Consider the following 16299-nt stretch of genomic DNA (forward strand, 5'->3'; position numbering starts at 1 on the left):
AAACATGAAAATCCATGCTTAGAAATTGTTTCATGTCACATATGCTCGAATGCACTCATTTCACTCAAAATCAATGTTCCTAGTCAAACGTTTGCTTTATGCTCTGAAAAGGGGTTAGGAACAGGCTGAAGGCGCTCCTGCTGTAGGAAAGCTGTTTTCATGCACTCAGTGGTTTTTCCCACTCTGAACAAGTGAATATCACAGTCACTTGTAGAATGCACTCATTCATGTCGCATGTAGAATGCCCTCATTTCACTCAAAATCAATGTTCCTTGAAAATGTGTTAAACGCTCGAAAACATGAAAATCCATGCTTTGAAAATATTTCATGTCACATATGCTCGAATGCACTCATTTCACTCAAAATCAATGTTCCTTGTCAAACGTTTGCTTTATGCGCTGAAAAGGCGTTAGGAACAGGCTGAAGGTGCTCCTGCTTTAGGAAAGCTGTTTTCATGCACTCAGTAACACAAAGTGTGTTTTCCCACTCTGAACAAGTGCATATCACAGTCACATGTAGAATGCACTCATTCATGTCACATGTAGAATGCACTCATTTCACTCAGAATCAATGTTCCTTGTCAAAAGTTTGCTTTATGCGCTGAAAAGGCGTTCGGAACAAGCTGAATGCGCTCCTGCTGTAGCAAAGCTGTTTTCATGCACTCAGTGACACAAAGTGTGTTGTCCCACTCTGCACAAGTGCATATCACATTACTATGTTGAAAAATCATTTCAGCCGTGCTTTTACAGTTAAAATGACCAATATGATGAAAATTTCTTAAAAGCTCGAAAAACATAAATCCATGCTTAGAAATTGTTTCATGTCACATATGCTCGAATGCACTCATTTCACCCAAAATCAATGTTCCTTGTCAAACGTTTGCTTTATGCGCTGAAAAGGCGTTAGGAACAGGCTGTGAAGGCGCACCTGCTTTAGGAAAGCTGTTTTCATGCACTCAGTGACACAAATTGTGATTTCCCACTCTGAACGAGTGCATATCACAGTACTATGTTGAAAACTCGTTTCAGACGTGATTTTACAGTTAAAATGACCAATATGATGAAAATGTGTTAAAGGCTCGAAAACATGAAAATCCATGCTTAGAAATTGTTTCATGTCACATATGCTCGAATGCACTCATTTCACTCAAAATCAATGTTCCTTGTCAAACGTTTGCTTTATGCTCTGAAAAGGGGTTAGGAACAGGCTGAAGGCGCTCCTGCTGTAGGAAAGCTGTTTTCATGCTCTCAGTGGTTTTTCCCACTCTGAACAAGTGAATATCACAGTCACTTGTAGAATGCACTCATTCATGTCGCATGTAGAATGCCCTCATTTCACTCAAAATCAATGTTCCTTGAAAATGTGTTAAACGCTCGAAAACATGAAAATCCATGCTTTGAAAATATTTCATGTCACATATGCTCGAATGCACTCATTTCACTCAAAATCAATGTTCCTTGTCAAACGTTTGCTTTATGCTCTGAAAAGGGGTTAGGAACAGGCTGAAGGCGCTCCTGCTGTAGGAAAGCTGTTTTCATGCACTCAGTGGTTTTTCCCACTCTGAACAAGTGAATATCACAGTCACTTGTAGAATGCACTCATTCATGTCGCATGTAGAATGCCCTCATTTCACTCAAAATCAATGTTCCTTGAAAATGTGTTAAACGCTCGAAAACATGAAAATCCATGCTTTGAAAATATTTCATGTCACATATGCTCGAATGCACTCATTTCACTCAAAATCAATGTTCCTTGTCAAACGTTTGCTTTATGCGCTGAAAAGGCGTTAGGAACAGGCTGAAGGTGCTCCTGCTGTAGGAAAGCTGTTTTCATGCACTCAGTAACACAAAGTGTGTTTTCCCACTCTGAACAAGTGCATATCACAGTCACAAGTAGAATGCACTCATTCATGTCACATGTAGAATGCACTCATTTCACTCAGAATCAATGTTCCTTGTCAAAAGTTTGCTTTATGCGCTGAAAAGGCGTTCGGAACAAGCTGAATGCGCTCCTGCTGTAGCAAAGCTGTTTTCATGCACTCAGTGACTCAGTGAAGTGTGTTGTCCCACTCTGCACAAGTGCATATCACATTACTATGTTGAAAAATCATTTCAGCCGTGCTTTTACAGTTAAAATGACCAATATGATGAAAATTTCTTAAAAGCTCGAAAAACATAAAAATCCATGCTTAGAAATTGTTTCATGTCACATATGCTCGAATGCACTCATTTCACCCAAAATCAATGTTCCTTGTCAAACGTTTGCTTTATGCGCTGAAAAGGCGTTAGGAACAGGCTGTGAAGGCGCACCTGCTTTAGGAAAGCTGTTTTCATGCACTCAGTGACACAAATTGTGATTTCCCACTCTGAACGAGTGCATATCACAGTACTATGTTGAAAACTCGTTTCAGACGTGCTTTTACAGTTAAAATGACCAATATGATGAAAATGTGTTAAAGGCTCGAAAACATGAAAATCCATGCTTAGAAATTGTTTCATGTCACATATGCTCGAATGCACTCATTTCACTCAAAATCAATGTTCCTTGTCAAACGTTTGCTTTATGCGCTGAAAAGGCGTTAGGAACAGGCTGAAGGTGCTCCTGCTGTAGGAAAGCTGTTTTCATGCACTCAGTAAAACAAAGTGTGTTTTCCCACTCTGAACAAGTGCATATCACAGTCACATGTAGAATGCACTCATTCATGTCACATGTAGAATGCACTCATTTCACTCAGAATCAATGTTCCTTGTAAAAAGTTTGCTTTATGCGAGGAAAAGGCGTTCGGAACAAGCTGAATGCGCTCCTGCTGTAGCAAAGCTGTTTTCATGCACTCAGTGACACAAAGTGTGTTGTCCCACTCTGCACAAGTGCATATCACATTACTATGTTGAAAAATCATTTCAGCCGTGCTTTTACAGTTAAAATGACCAATATGATGAAAATTTCTTAAAAGCTCGAAAACATAAAAATCCATGCTTAGAAATTGTTTCATGTCACATATGCTCGAATGCACTCATTTCACCCAAAATCAATGTTCCTTGTCAAACGTTTGCTTTATGCGCTGAAAAGGCGTTAGGAACAGGCTGTGAAGGCGCACCTGCTTTAGGAAAGCTGTTTTCATGCACTCAGTGACACAAATTGTGATTTCCCACTCTGAACGAGTGCATATCACAGTACTATGTTGAAAACTCGTTTCAGACGTGCTTTTACAGTTAAAATGACCAATATGATGAAAATGTGTTAAAGGCTCGAAAACATGAAAATCCATGCTTAGAAATTGTTTCATGTCACATATGCTCGAATGCACTCATTTCACTCAAAATCAATGTTCCTTGTCAAACGTTTGCTTTATGCGCTGAAAAGGCGTTAGGAACAGGCTGTGAAGGCGCACCTGCTTTAGGAAAGCTGTTTTCATGCACTCAGTGACACAAATTGTGATTTCCCACTCTGAACGAGTGCATATCACAGTACTATGTTGAAAACTCGTTTCAGACGTGCTTTTACAGTTAAAATGACCAATATGATGAAAATGTGTTAAAGGCTCGAAAACATGAAATCCATGCTTAGAAATTGTTTCATGTCACATATGCTCGAATGCACTCATTTCACTCAAAATCAATGTTCCTTGTCAAACGTTTGCTTTATGCGCTGAAAAGGCGTTAGGAACAGGCTGTGAAGGCGCACCTGCTTTAGGAAAGCTGTTTTCATGCACTCAGTGACACAAATTGTGATTTCCCACTCTGAACGAGTGCATATCACAGTACTATGTTGAAAACTCGTTTCAGACGTGCTTTTACAGTGAAAATGACCAATATGATGAAAATGTGTTAAAGGCTCGAAAACATGAAAATCCATGCTTAGAAATTGTTTCATTTCACATATGCTCGAATGCACTCATTTCACCCAAAATCAATGTTCCTTGTCAAACGTTTGCTTTATGCGCTGAAAAGGCGTTAGGAACAGGCTGTGAAGGCGCACCTGCTTTAGGAAAGCTGTTTTCATGCACTCAGTGACACAAATTGTGATTTCCCACTCTGAACGAGTGCATATCACAGTACTATGTTGAAAACTCGTTTCAGACGTGCTTTTACAGTGAAAATGACCAATATGATGAAAATGTGTTAAAGGCTCGAAAACATGAAAATCCATGCTTAGAAATTGTTTCATGTCACATATGCTCGAATGCACTCATTTCACTCAAAATCAATGTTCCTTGTCAAACGTTTGCTTTATGCTCTGAAAAGGGGTTAGGAACAAGCTGAAGGCGCTCCTGCCGTAGGAAAGCTGTTTTCATGCACTCAGTGGTTTTTCCCACTCTGAACAAGTGAATATCACAGTCACATGTAGAATGCACTCATTCATGTCGCATGTAGAATGCCCTCATTTCACTCAAAATCAATGTTCCTTGAAAATGTGTTAAACGCTCGAAAACATGAAAATCCATGCTTAGAAATTGTTTCATGTCACATATGCTCGAATGCACTCATTTCACTCAAAATCAATGTTCCTAGTCAAACGTTTGCTTTATGCTCTGAAAAGGGGTTAGGAACAGGCTGAAGGCGCTCCTGCTGTAGGAAAGCTGTTTTCATGCACTCAGTGGTTTTTCCCACTCTGAACAAGTGAATATCACAGTCACTTGTAGAATGCACTCATTCATGTCGCATGTAGAATGCCCTCATTTCACTCAAAATCAATGTTCCTTGAAAATGTGTTAAACGCTCGAAAACATGAAAATCCATGCTTTGAAAATATTTCATGTCACATATGCTCGAATGCACTCATTTCACTCAAAATCAATGTTCCTTGTCAAACGTTTGCTTTATGCGCTGAAAAGGCGTTAGGAACAGGCTGAAGGTGCTCCTGCTGTAGGAAAGCTGTTTTCATGCACTCAGTAACACAAAGTGTGTTTTCCCACTCTGAACAAGTGCATATCACAGTCACATGTAGAATGCACTCATTCATGTCACATGTAGAATGCACTCATTTCACTCAGAATCAATGTTCCTTGTCAAAAGTTTGCTTTATGCGCTGAAAAGGCGTTCGGAACAAGCTGAATGCGCTCCTGCTGTAGCAAAGCTGTTTTCATGCACTCAGTGACACAAAGTGTGTTGTCCCACTCTGCACAAGTGCATATCACATTACTATGTTGAAAAATCATTTCAGCCGTGCTTTTACAGTTAAAATGACCAATATGATGAAAATTTCTTAAAAGCTCGAAAAACATAAATCCATGCTTAGAAATTGTTTCATGTCACATATGCTCGAATGCACTCATTTCACCCAAAATCAATGTTCCTTGTCAAACGTTTGCTTTATGCGCTGAAAAGGCGTTAGGAACAGGCTGTGAAGGCGCACCTGCTTTAGGAAAGCTGTTTTCATGCACTCAGTGACACAAATTGTGATTTCCCACTCTGAACGAGTGCATATCACAGTACTATGTTGAAAACTCGTTTCAGACGTGCTTTTACAGTTAAAATGACCAATATGATGAAAATGTGTTAAAGGCTCGAAAACATGAAAATCCATGCTTAGAAATTGTTTCATGTCACATATGCTCGAATGCACTCATTTCACTCAAAATCAATGTTCCTTGTCAAACGTTTGCTTTATGCTCTGAAAAGGGGTTAGGAACAGGCTGAAGGCGCTCCTGCTGTAGGAAAGCTGTTTTCATGCTCTCAGTGGTTTTTCCCACTCTGAACAAGTGAATATCACAGTCACTTGTAGAATGCACTCATTCATGTCGCATATAGAATGCCCTCATTTCACTCAAAATCAATGTTCCTTGAAAATGTGTTAAACGCTCGAAAACATGAAAATCCATGCTTTGAAAATATTTCATGTCACATATGCTCGAATGCACTCATTTCACTCAAAATCAATGTTCCTTGTCAAACGTTTGCTTTATGCTCTGAAAAGGGGTTAGGAACAGGCTGAAGGCGCTCCTGCTGTAGGAAAGCTGTTTTCATGCACTCAGTGGTTTTTCCCACTCTGAACAAGTGAATATCACAGTCACTTGTAGAATGCACTCATTCATGTCGCATGTAGAATGCCCTCATTTCACTCAAAATCAATGTTCCTTGAAAATGTGTTAAACGCTCGAAAACATGAAAATCCATGCTTTGAAAATATTTCATGTCACATATGCTCGAATGCACTCATTTCACTCAAAATCAATGTTCCTTGTCAAACGTTTGCTTTATGCGCTGAAAAGGCGTTAGGAACAGGCTGAAGGTGCTCCTGCTGTAGGAAAGCTGTTTTCATGCACTCAGTAACACAAAGTGTGTTTTCCCACTCTGAACAAGTGCATATCACAGTCACATGTAGAATGCACTCATTCATGTCACATGTAGAATGCACTCATTTCACTCAGAATCAATGTTCCTTGTCAAAAGTTTGCTTTATGCGAGGAAAAGGCGTACGGAACAAGCTGAATGCGCTCCTGCTGTAGCAAAGCTGTTTTCATGCACTCAGTGACACAAAGTGTGTTGTCCCACTCTGCACAAGTGCATATCACATTACTATGTTGAAAAATCATTTCAGCCGTGCTTTTACAGTTAAAATGACCAATATGATGAAAATTTCTTAAAAGCTCGAAAACATAAAAATCCATGCTTAGAAATTGTTTCATGTCACATATGCTCGAATGCACTCATTTCACCCAAAATCAATGTTCCTTGTCAAACGTTTGCTTTATGCGCTGAAAAGGCGTTAGGAACAGGCTGTGAAGGCGCACCTGCTTTAGGAAAGCTGTTTTCATGCACTCAGTGACACAAATTGTGATTTCCCTCTCTGAACGAGTGCATATCACAGTACTATGTTGAAAACTCGTTTCAGACGTGCTTTTACAGTTAAAATGACCAATATGATGAAAATGTGTTAAAGGCTCGAAAACATGAAAATCCATGCTTAGAAATTGTTTCATGTCACATATGCTCGAATGCACTCATTTCACTCAAAATCAATGTTCCTTGTCAAACGTTTGCTTTATGCGCTGAAAAGGCGTTAGGAACAGGCTGTGAAGGCGCACCTGCTTTAGGAAAGCTGTTTTCATGCACTCAGTGACAGAAATTGTGATTTCCCACTCTGAACGAGTGCATATCACAGTACTATGTTGAAAACTCGTTTCAGACGTGCTTTTACAGTGAAAATGACCAATATGATGAAAATGTGTTAAAGGCTCGAAAACATGAAAATCCATGCTTAGAAATTGTTTCATTTCACATATGCTCGAATGCACTCATTTCACCCAAAATCAATGTTCCTTGTCAAACGTTTGCTTTATGCACTGAAAAGGCGTTAGGAACAGGCTGTGAAGGCGCACCTGCTTTAGGAAAGCTGTTTTCATGCACTCAGTGACACAAATTGTGATTTCCCACTCTGAACGAGTGCATATCACAGTACTATGTTGAAAACTCGTTTCAGACGTGCTTTTACAGTTAAAATGACCAATATGATGAAAATGTGTTAAAGGCTCGAAAACATGAAAATCCATGCTTAGAAATTGTTTCATGTCACATATGCTCGAATGCACTCATTTCACTCAAAATCAATGTTCCTTGTCAAACGTTTGCTTTATGCTCTGAAAAGGGGTTAGGAACAAGCTGAAGGCGCTCCTGCCGTAGGAAAGCTGTTTTCATGCACTCAGTGGTTTTTCCCACTCTGAACAAGTGAATATCACAGTCACATGTAGAATGCACTCATTCATGTCGCATGTAGAATGCCCTCATTTCACTCAAAATCAATGTTCCTTGAAAATGTGTTAAACGCTCGAAAACATGAAAATCCATGCTTAGAAATTGTTTCATGTCACATATGCTCGAATGCACTCATTTCACTCAAAATCAATGTTCCTAGTCAAACGTTTGCTTTATGCTCTGAAAAGGGGTTAGGAACAGGCTGAAGGCGCTCCTGCTGTAGGAAAGCTGTTTTCATGCACTCAGTGGTTTTTCCCACTCTGAACAAGTGAATATCACAGTCACTTGTAGAATGCACTCATTCATGTCGCATGTAGAATGCCCTCATTTCACTCAAAATCAATGTTCCTTGAAAATGTGTTAAACGCTCGAAAACATGAAAATCCATGCTTTGAAAATATTTCATGTCACATATGCTCGAATGCACTCATTTCACTCAAAATCAATGTTCCTTGTCAAACGTTTGCTTTATGCGCTGAAAAGGCGTTAGGAACAGGCTGAAGGTGCTCCTGCTGTAGGAAAGCTGTTTTCATGCACTCAGTAACACAAAGTGTGTTTTCCCACTCTGAACAAGTGCATATCACAGTCACATGTAGAATGCACTCATTCATGTCACATGTAGAATGCACTCATTTCACTCAGAATCAATGTTCCTTGTCAAAAGTTTGCTTTATGCGCTGAAAAGGCGTTCGGAACAAGCTGAATGCGCTCCTGCTGTAGCAAAGCTGTTTTCATGCACTCAGTGACACAAAGTGTGTTGTCCCACTCTGCACAAGTGCATATCACATTACTATGTTGAAAAATCATTTCAGCCGTGCTTTTACAGTTAAAATGACCAATATGATGAAAATTTCTTAAAAGCTCGAAAAACATAAATCCATGCTTAGAAATTGTTTCATGTCACATATGCTCGAATGCACTCATTTCACCCAAAATCAATGTTCCTTGTCAAACGTTTGCTTTATGCGCTGAAAAGGCGTTAGGAACAGGCTGTGAAGGCGCACCTGCTTTAGGAAAGCTGTTTTCATGCACTCAGTGACACAAATTGTGATTTCCCACTCTGAACGAGTGCATATCACAGTACTATGTTGAAAACTCGTTTCAGACGTGATTTTACAGTTAAAATGACCAATATGATGAAAATGTGTTAAAGGCTCGAAAACATGAAAATCCATGCTTAGAAATTGTTTCATGTCACATATGCTCGAATGCACTCATTTCACTCAAAATCAATGTTCCTTGTCAAACGTTTGCTTTATGCTCTGAAAAGGGGTTAGGAACAGGCTGAAGGCGCTCCTGCTGTAGGAAAGCTGTTTTCATGCTCTCAGTGGTTTTTCCCACTCTGAACAAGTGAATATCACAGTCACTTGTAGAATGCACTCATTCATGTCGCATGTAGAATGCCCTCATTTCACTCAAAATCAATGTTCCTTGAAAATGTGTTAAACGGTCGAAAACATGAAAATCCATGCTTTGAAAATATTTCATGTCACATATGCTCGAATGCACTCATTTCACTCAAAATCAATGTTCCTTGTCAAACGTTTGCTTTATGCTCTGAAAAGGGGTTAGGAACAGGCTGAAGGCGCTCCTGCTGTAGGAAAGCTGTTTTCATGCACTCAGTGGTTTTTCCCACTCTGAACAAGTGAATATCACAGTCACTTGTAGAATGCACTCATTCATGTCGCATGTAGAATGCCCTCATTTCACTCAAAATCAATGTTCCTTGAAAATGTGTTAAACGCTCGAAAACATGAAAATCCATGCTTTGAAAATATTTCATGTCACATATGCTCGAATGCACTCATTTCACTCAAAATCAATGTTCCTTGTCAAACGTTTGCTTTATGCGCTGAAAAGGCGTTAGGAACAGGCTGAAGGTGCTCCTGCTGTAGGAAAGCTGTTTTCATGCACTCAGTAACACAAAGTGTGTTTTCCCACTCTGAACAAGTGCATATCACAGTCACAAGTAGAATGCACTCATTCATGTCACATGTAGAATGCACTCATTTCACTCAGAATCAATGTTCCTTGTCAAAAGTTTGCTTTATGCGCTGAAAAGGCGTTCGGAACAAGCTGAATGCGCTCCTGCTGTAGCAAAGCTGTTTTCATGCACTCAGTGACTCAGTGAAGTGTGTTGTCCCACTCTGCACAAGTGCATATCACATTACTATGTTGAAAAATCATTTCAGCCGTGCTTTTACAGTTAAAATGACCAATATGATGAAAATTTCTTAAAAGCTCGAAAAACATAAAAATCCATGCTTAGAAATTGTTTCATGTCACATATGCTCGAATGCACTCATTTCACCCAAAATCAATGTTCCTTGTCAAACGTTTGCTTTATGCGCTGAAAAGGCGTTAGGAACAGGCTGTGAAGGCGCACCTGCTTTAGGAAAGCTGTTTTCATGCACTCAGTGACACAAATTGTGATTTCCCACTCTGAACGAGTGCATATCACAGTACTATGTTGAAAACTCGTTTCAGACGTGCTTTTACAGTTAAAATGACCAATATGATGAAAATGTGTTAAAGGCTCGAAAACATGAAAATCCATGCTTAGAAATTGTTTCATGTCACATATGCTCGAATGCACTCATTTCACTCAAAATCAATGTTCCTTGTCAAACGTTTGCTTTATGCGCTGAAAAGGCGTTAGGAACAGGCTGAAGGTGCTCCTGCTGTAGGAAAGCTGTTTTCATGCACTCAGTAAAACAAAGTGTGTTTTCCCACTCTGAACAAGTGCATATCACAGTCACATGTAGAATGCACTCATTCATGTCACATGTAGAATGCACTCATTTCACTCAGAATCAATGTTCCTTGTAAAAAGTTTGCTTTATGCGAGGAAAAGGCGTTCGGAACAAGCTGAATGCGCTCCTGCTGTAGCAAAGCTGTTTTCATGCACTCAGTGACACAAAGTGTGTTGTCCCACTCTGCACAAGTGCATATCACATTACTATGTTGAAAAATCATTTCAGCCGTGCTTTTACAGTTAAAATGACCAATATGATGAAAATTTCTTAAAAGCTCGAAAACATAAAAATCCATGCTTAGAAATTGTTTCATGTCACATATGCTCGAATGCACTCATTTCACCCAAAATCAATGTTCCTTGTCAAACGTTTGCTTTATGCGCTGAAAAGGCGTTAGGAACAGGCTGTGAAGGCGCACCTGCTTTAGGAAAGCTGTTTTCATGCACTCAGTGACACAAATTGTGATTTCCCACTCTGAACGAGTGCATATCACAGTACTATGTTGAAAACTCGTTTCAGACGTGCTTTTACAGTTAAAATGACCAATATGATGAAAATGTGTTAAAGGCTCGAAAACATGAAAATCCATGCTTAGAAATTGTTTCATGTCACATATGCTCGAATGCACTCATTTCACTCAAAATCAATGTTCCTTGTCAAACGTTTGCTTTATGCGCTGAAAAGGCGTTAGGAACAGGCTGTGAAGGCGCACCTGCTTTAGGAAAGCTGTTTTCATGCACTCAGTGACACAAATTGTGATTTCCCACTCTGAACGAGTGCATATCACAGTACTATGTTGAAAACTCGTTTCAGACGTGCTTTTACAGTTAAAATGACCAATATGATGAAAATGTGTTAAAGGCTCGAAAACATGAAATCCATGCTTAGAAATTGTTTCATGTCACATATGCTCGAATGCACTCATTTCACTCAAAATCAATGTTCCTTGTCAAACGTTTGCTTTATGCGCTGAAAAGGCGTTAGGAACAGGCTGTGAAGGCGCACCTGCTTTAGGAAAGCTGTTTTCATGCACTCAGTGACACAAATTGTGATTTCCCACTCTGAACGAGTGCATATCACAGTACTATGTTGAAAACTCGTTTCAGACGTGCTTTTACAGTGAAAATGACCAATATGATGAAAATGTGTTAAAGGCTCGAAAACATGAAAATCCATGCTTAGAAATTGTTTCATTTCACATATGCTCGAATGCACTCATTTCACCCAAAATCAATGTTCCTTGTCAAACGTTTGCTTTATGCGCTGAAAAGGCGTTAGGAACAGGCTGTGAAGGCGCACCTGCTTTAGGAAAGCTGTTTTCATGCACTCAGTGACACAAATTGTGATTTCCCACTCTGAACGAGTGCATATCACAGTACTATGTTGAAAACTCGTTTCAGACGTGCTTTTACAGTGAAAATGACCAATATGATGAAAATGTGTTAAAGGCTCGAAAACATGAAAATCCATGCTTAGAAATTGTTTCATGTCACATATGCTCGAATGCACTCATTTCACTCAAAATCAATGTTCCTTGTCAAACGTTTGCTTTATGCTCTGAAAAGGGGTTAGGAACAAGCTGAAGGCGCTCCTGCCGTAGGAAAGCTGTTTTCATGCACTCAGTGGTTTTTCCCACTCTGAACAAGTGAATATCACAGTCACATGTAGAATGCACTCATTCATGTCGCATGTAGAATGCCCTCATTTCACTCAAAATCAATGTTCCTTGAAAATGTGTTAAACGCTCGAAAACATGAAAATCCATGCTTAGAAATTGTTTCATGTCACATATGCTCGAATGCACTCATTTCACTCAAAATCAATGTTCCTAGTCAAACGTTTGCTTTATGCTCTGAAAAGGGGTTAGGAACAGGCTGAAGGCGCTCCTGCTGTAGGAAAGCTGTTTTCATGCACTCAGTGGTTTTTCCCACTCTGAACAAGTGAATATCACAGTCACTTGTAGAATGCACTCATTCATGTCGCATGTAGAATGCCCTCATTTCACTCAAAATCAATGTTCCTTGAAAATGTGTTAAACGCTCGAAAACATGAAAATCCATGCTTTGAAAATATTTCATGTCACATATGCTCGAATGCACTCATTTCACTCAAAATCAATGTTCCTTGTCAAACGTTTGCTTTATGCGCTGAAAAGGCGTTAGGAACAGGCTGAAGGTGCTCCTGCTGTAGGAAAGCTGTTTTCATGCACTCAGTAACACAAAGTGTGTTTTCCCACTCTGAACAAGTGCATATCACAGTCACAAGTAGAATGCACTCATTCATGTCACATGTAGAATGCACTCATTTCACTCAGAATCAATGTTCCTTGTCAAAAGTTTGCTTTATGCGCTGAAAAGGCGTTCGGAACAAGCTGAATGCGCTCCTGCTGTAGCAAAGCTGTTTTCATGCACTCAGTGACTCAGTGAAGTGTGTTGTCCCACTCTGCACAAGTGCATATCACATTACTATGTTGAAAAATCATTTCAGCCGTGCTTTTACAGTTAAAATGACCAATATGATGAAAATTTCTTAAAAGCTCGAAAAACATAAAAATCCATGCTTAGAAATTGTTTCATGTCACATATGCTCGAATGCACTCATTTCACCCAAAATCAATGTTCCTTGTCAAACGTTTGCTTTATGCGCTGAAAAGGCGTTAGGAACAGGCTGTGAAGGCGCACCTGCTTTAGGAAAGCTGTTTTCATGCACTCAGTGACACAAATTGTGATTTCCCACTCTGAACGAGTGCATATCACAGTACTATGTTGAAAACTCGTTTCAGACGTGCTTTTACAGTTAAAATGACCAATATGATGAAAATGTGTTAAAGGCTCGAAAACATGAAAATCCATGCTTAGAAATTGTTTCATGTCACATATGCTCGAATGCACTCATTTCACTCAAAATCAATGTTCCTTGTCAAACGTTTGCTTTATGCGCTGAAAAGGCGTTAGGAACAGGCTGAAGGTGCTCCTGCTGTAGGAAAGCTGTTTTCATGCACTCAGTAAAACAAAGTGTGTTTTCCCACTCTGAACAAGTGCATATCACAGTCACATGTAGAATGCACTCATTCATGTCACATGTAGAATGCACTCATTTCACTCAGAATCAATGTTCCTTGTAAAAAGTTTGCTTTATGCGAGGAAAAGGCGTTCGGAACAAGCTGAATGCGCTCCTGCTGTAGCAAAGCTGTTTTCATGCACTCAGTGACACAAAGTGTGTTGTCCCACTCTGCACAAGTGCATATCACATTACTATGTTGAAAAATCATTTCAGCCGTGCTTTTACAGTTAAAATGACCAATATGATGAAAATTTCTTAAAAGCTCGAAAACATAAAAATCCATGCTTAGAAATTGTTTCATGTCACATATGCTCGAATGCACTCATTTCACCCAAAATCAATGTTCCTTGTCAAACGTTTGCTTTATGCGCTGAAAAGGCGTTAGGAACAGGCTGTGAAGGCGCACCTGCTTTAGGAAAGCTGTTTTCATGCACTCAGTGACACAAATTGTGATTTCCCACTCTGAACGAGTGCATATCACAGTACTATGTTGAAAACTCGTTTCAGACGTGCTTTTACAGTTAAAATGACCAATATGATGAAAATGTGTTAAAGGCTCGAAAACATGAAAATCCATGCTTAGAAATTGTTTCATGTCACATATGCTCGAATGCACTCATTTCACTCAAAATCAATGTTCCTTGTCAAACGTTTGCTTTATGCGCTGAAAAGGCGTTAGGAACAGGCTGTGAAGGCGCACCTGCTTTAGGAAAGCTGTTTTCATGCACTCAGTGACACAAATTGTGATTTCCCACTCTGAACGAGTGCATATCACAGTACTATGTTGAAAACTCGTTTCAGACGTGCTTTTACAGTTAAAATGACCAATATGATGAAAATGTGTTAAAGGCTCGAAAACATGAAATCCATGCTTAGAAATTGTTTCATGTCACATATGCTCGAATGCACTCATTTCACTCAAAATCAATGTTCCTTGTCAAACGTTTGCTTTATGCGCTGAAAAGGCGTTAGGAACAGGCTGTGAAGGCGCACCTGCTTTAGGAAAGCTGTTTTCATGCACTCAGTGACACAAATTGTGATTTCCCACTCTGAACGAGTGCATATCACAGTACTATGTTGAAAACTCGTTTCAGACGTGCTTTTACAGTGAAAATGACCAATATGATGAAAATGTGTTAAAGGCTCGAAAACATGAAAATCCATGCTTAGAAATTGTTTCATTTCACATATGCTCGAATGCACTCATTTCACCCAAAATCAATGTTCCTTGTCAAACGTTTGCTTTATGCGCTGAAAAGGCGTTAGGAACAGGCTGTGAAGGCGCACCTGCTTTAGGAAAGCTGTTTTCATGCACTCAGTGACACAAATTGTGATTTCCCACTCTGAACGAGTGCATATCACAGTACTATGTTGAAAACTCGTTTCAGACGTGCTTTTACAGTGAAAATGACCAATATGATGAAAATGTGTTAAAGGCTCGAAAACATGAAAATCCATGCTTAGAAATTGTTTCATGTCACATATGCTCGAATGCACTCATTTCACTCAAAATCAATGTTCCTTGTCAAACGTTTGCTTTATGCTCTGAAAAGGGGTTAGGAACAAGCTGAAGGCGCTCCTGCCGTAGGAAAGCTGTTTTCATGCACTCAGTGGTTTTTCCCACTCTGAACAAGTGAATATCACAGTCACATGTAGAATGCACTCATTCATGTCGCATGTAGAATGCCCTCATTTCACTCAAAATCAATGTTCCTTGAAAATGTGTTAAACGCTCGAAAACATGAAAATCCATGCTTAGAAATTGTTTCATGTCACATATGCTCGAATGCACTCATTTCACTCAAAATCAATGTTCCTAGTCAAACGTTTGCTTTATGCTCTGAAAAGGGGTTAGGAACAGGCTGAAGGCGCTCCTGCTGTAGGAAAGCTGTTTTCATGCACTCAGTGGTTTTTCCCACTCTGAACAAGTGAATATCACAGTCACTTGTAGAATGCACTCATTCATGTCGCATGTAGAATGCCCTCATTTCACTCAAAATCAATGTTCCTTGAAAATGTGTTAAACGCTCGAAAACATGAAAATCCATGCTTTGAAAATATTTCATGTCACATATGCTCGAATGCACTCATTTCACTCAAAATCAATGTTCCTTGTCAAACGTTTGCTTTATGCGCTGAAAAGGCGTTAGGAACAGGCTGAAGGTGCTCCTGCTGTAGGAAAGCTGTTTTCATGCACTCAGTAACACAAAGTGTGTTTTCCCACTCTGAACAAGTGCATATCACAGTCACATGTAGAATGCACTCATTCATGTCACATGTAGAATGCACTCATTTCACTCAGAATCAATGTTCCTTGTCAAAAGTTTGCTTTATGCGCTGAAAAGGCGTTCGGAACAAGCTGAATGCGCTCCTGCTGTAGCAAAGCTGTTTTCATGCACTCAGTGACACAAAGTGTGTTGTCCCACTCTGCACAAGTGCATATCACATTACTATGTTGAAAAATCATTTCAGCCGTGCTTTTACAGTTAAAATGACCAATATGATGAAAATTTCTTAAAAGCTCGAAAAACATAAATCCATGCTTAGAAATTGTTTCATGTCACATATGCTCGAATGCACTCATTTCACCCAAAATCAATGTTCCTTGTCAAACGTTTGCTTTATGCGCTGAAAAGGCGTTAGGAACAGGCTGTGAAGGCGCACCTGCTTTAGGAAAGCTGTTTTCATGCACTCAGTGACACAAATTGTGATTTCCCACTCTGAACGAGTGCATATCACAGTACTATGTTGAAAACTCGTTTCAGACGTGCTTTTACAGTTAAAAT

Source organism: Neoarius graeffei, chromosome 4 (assembly GCF_027579695.1).
Source record: "Neoarius graeffei isolate fNeoGra1 chromosome 4, fNeoGra1.pri, whole genome shotgun sequence".
NCBI classification, from domain to species: domain Eukaryota; kingdom Metazoa; phylum Chordata; class Actinopteri; order Siluriformes; family Ariidae; genus Neoarius; species Neoarius graeffei.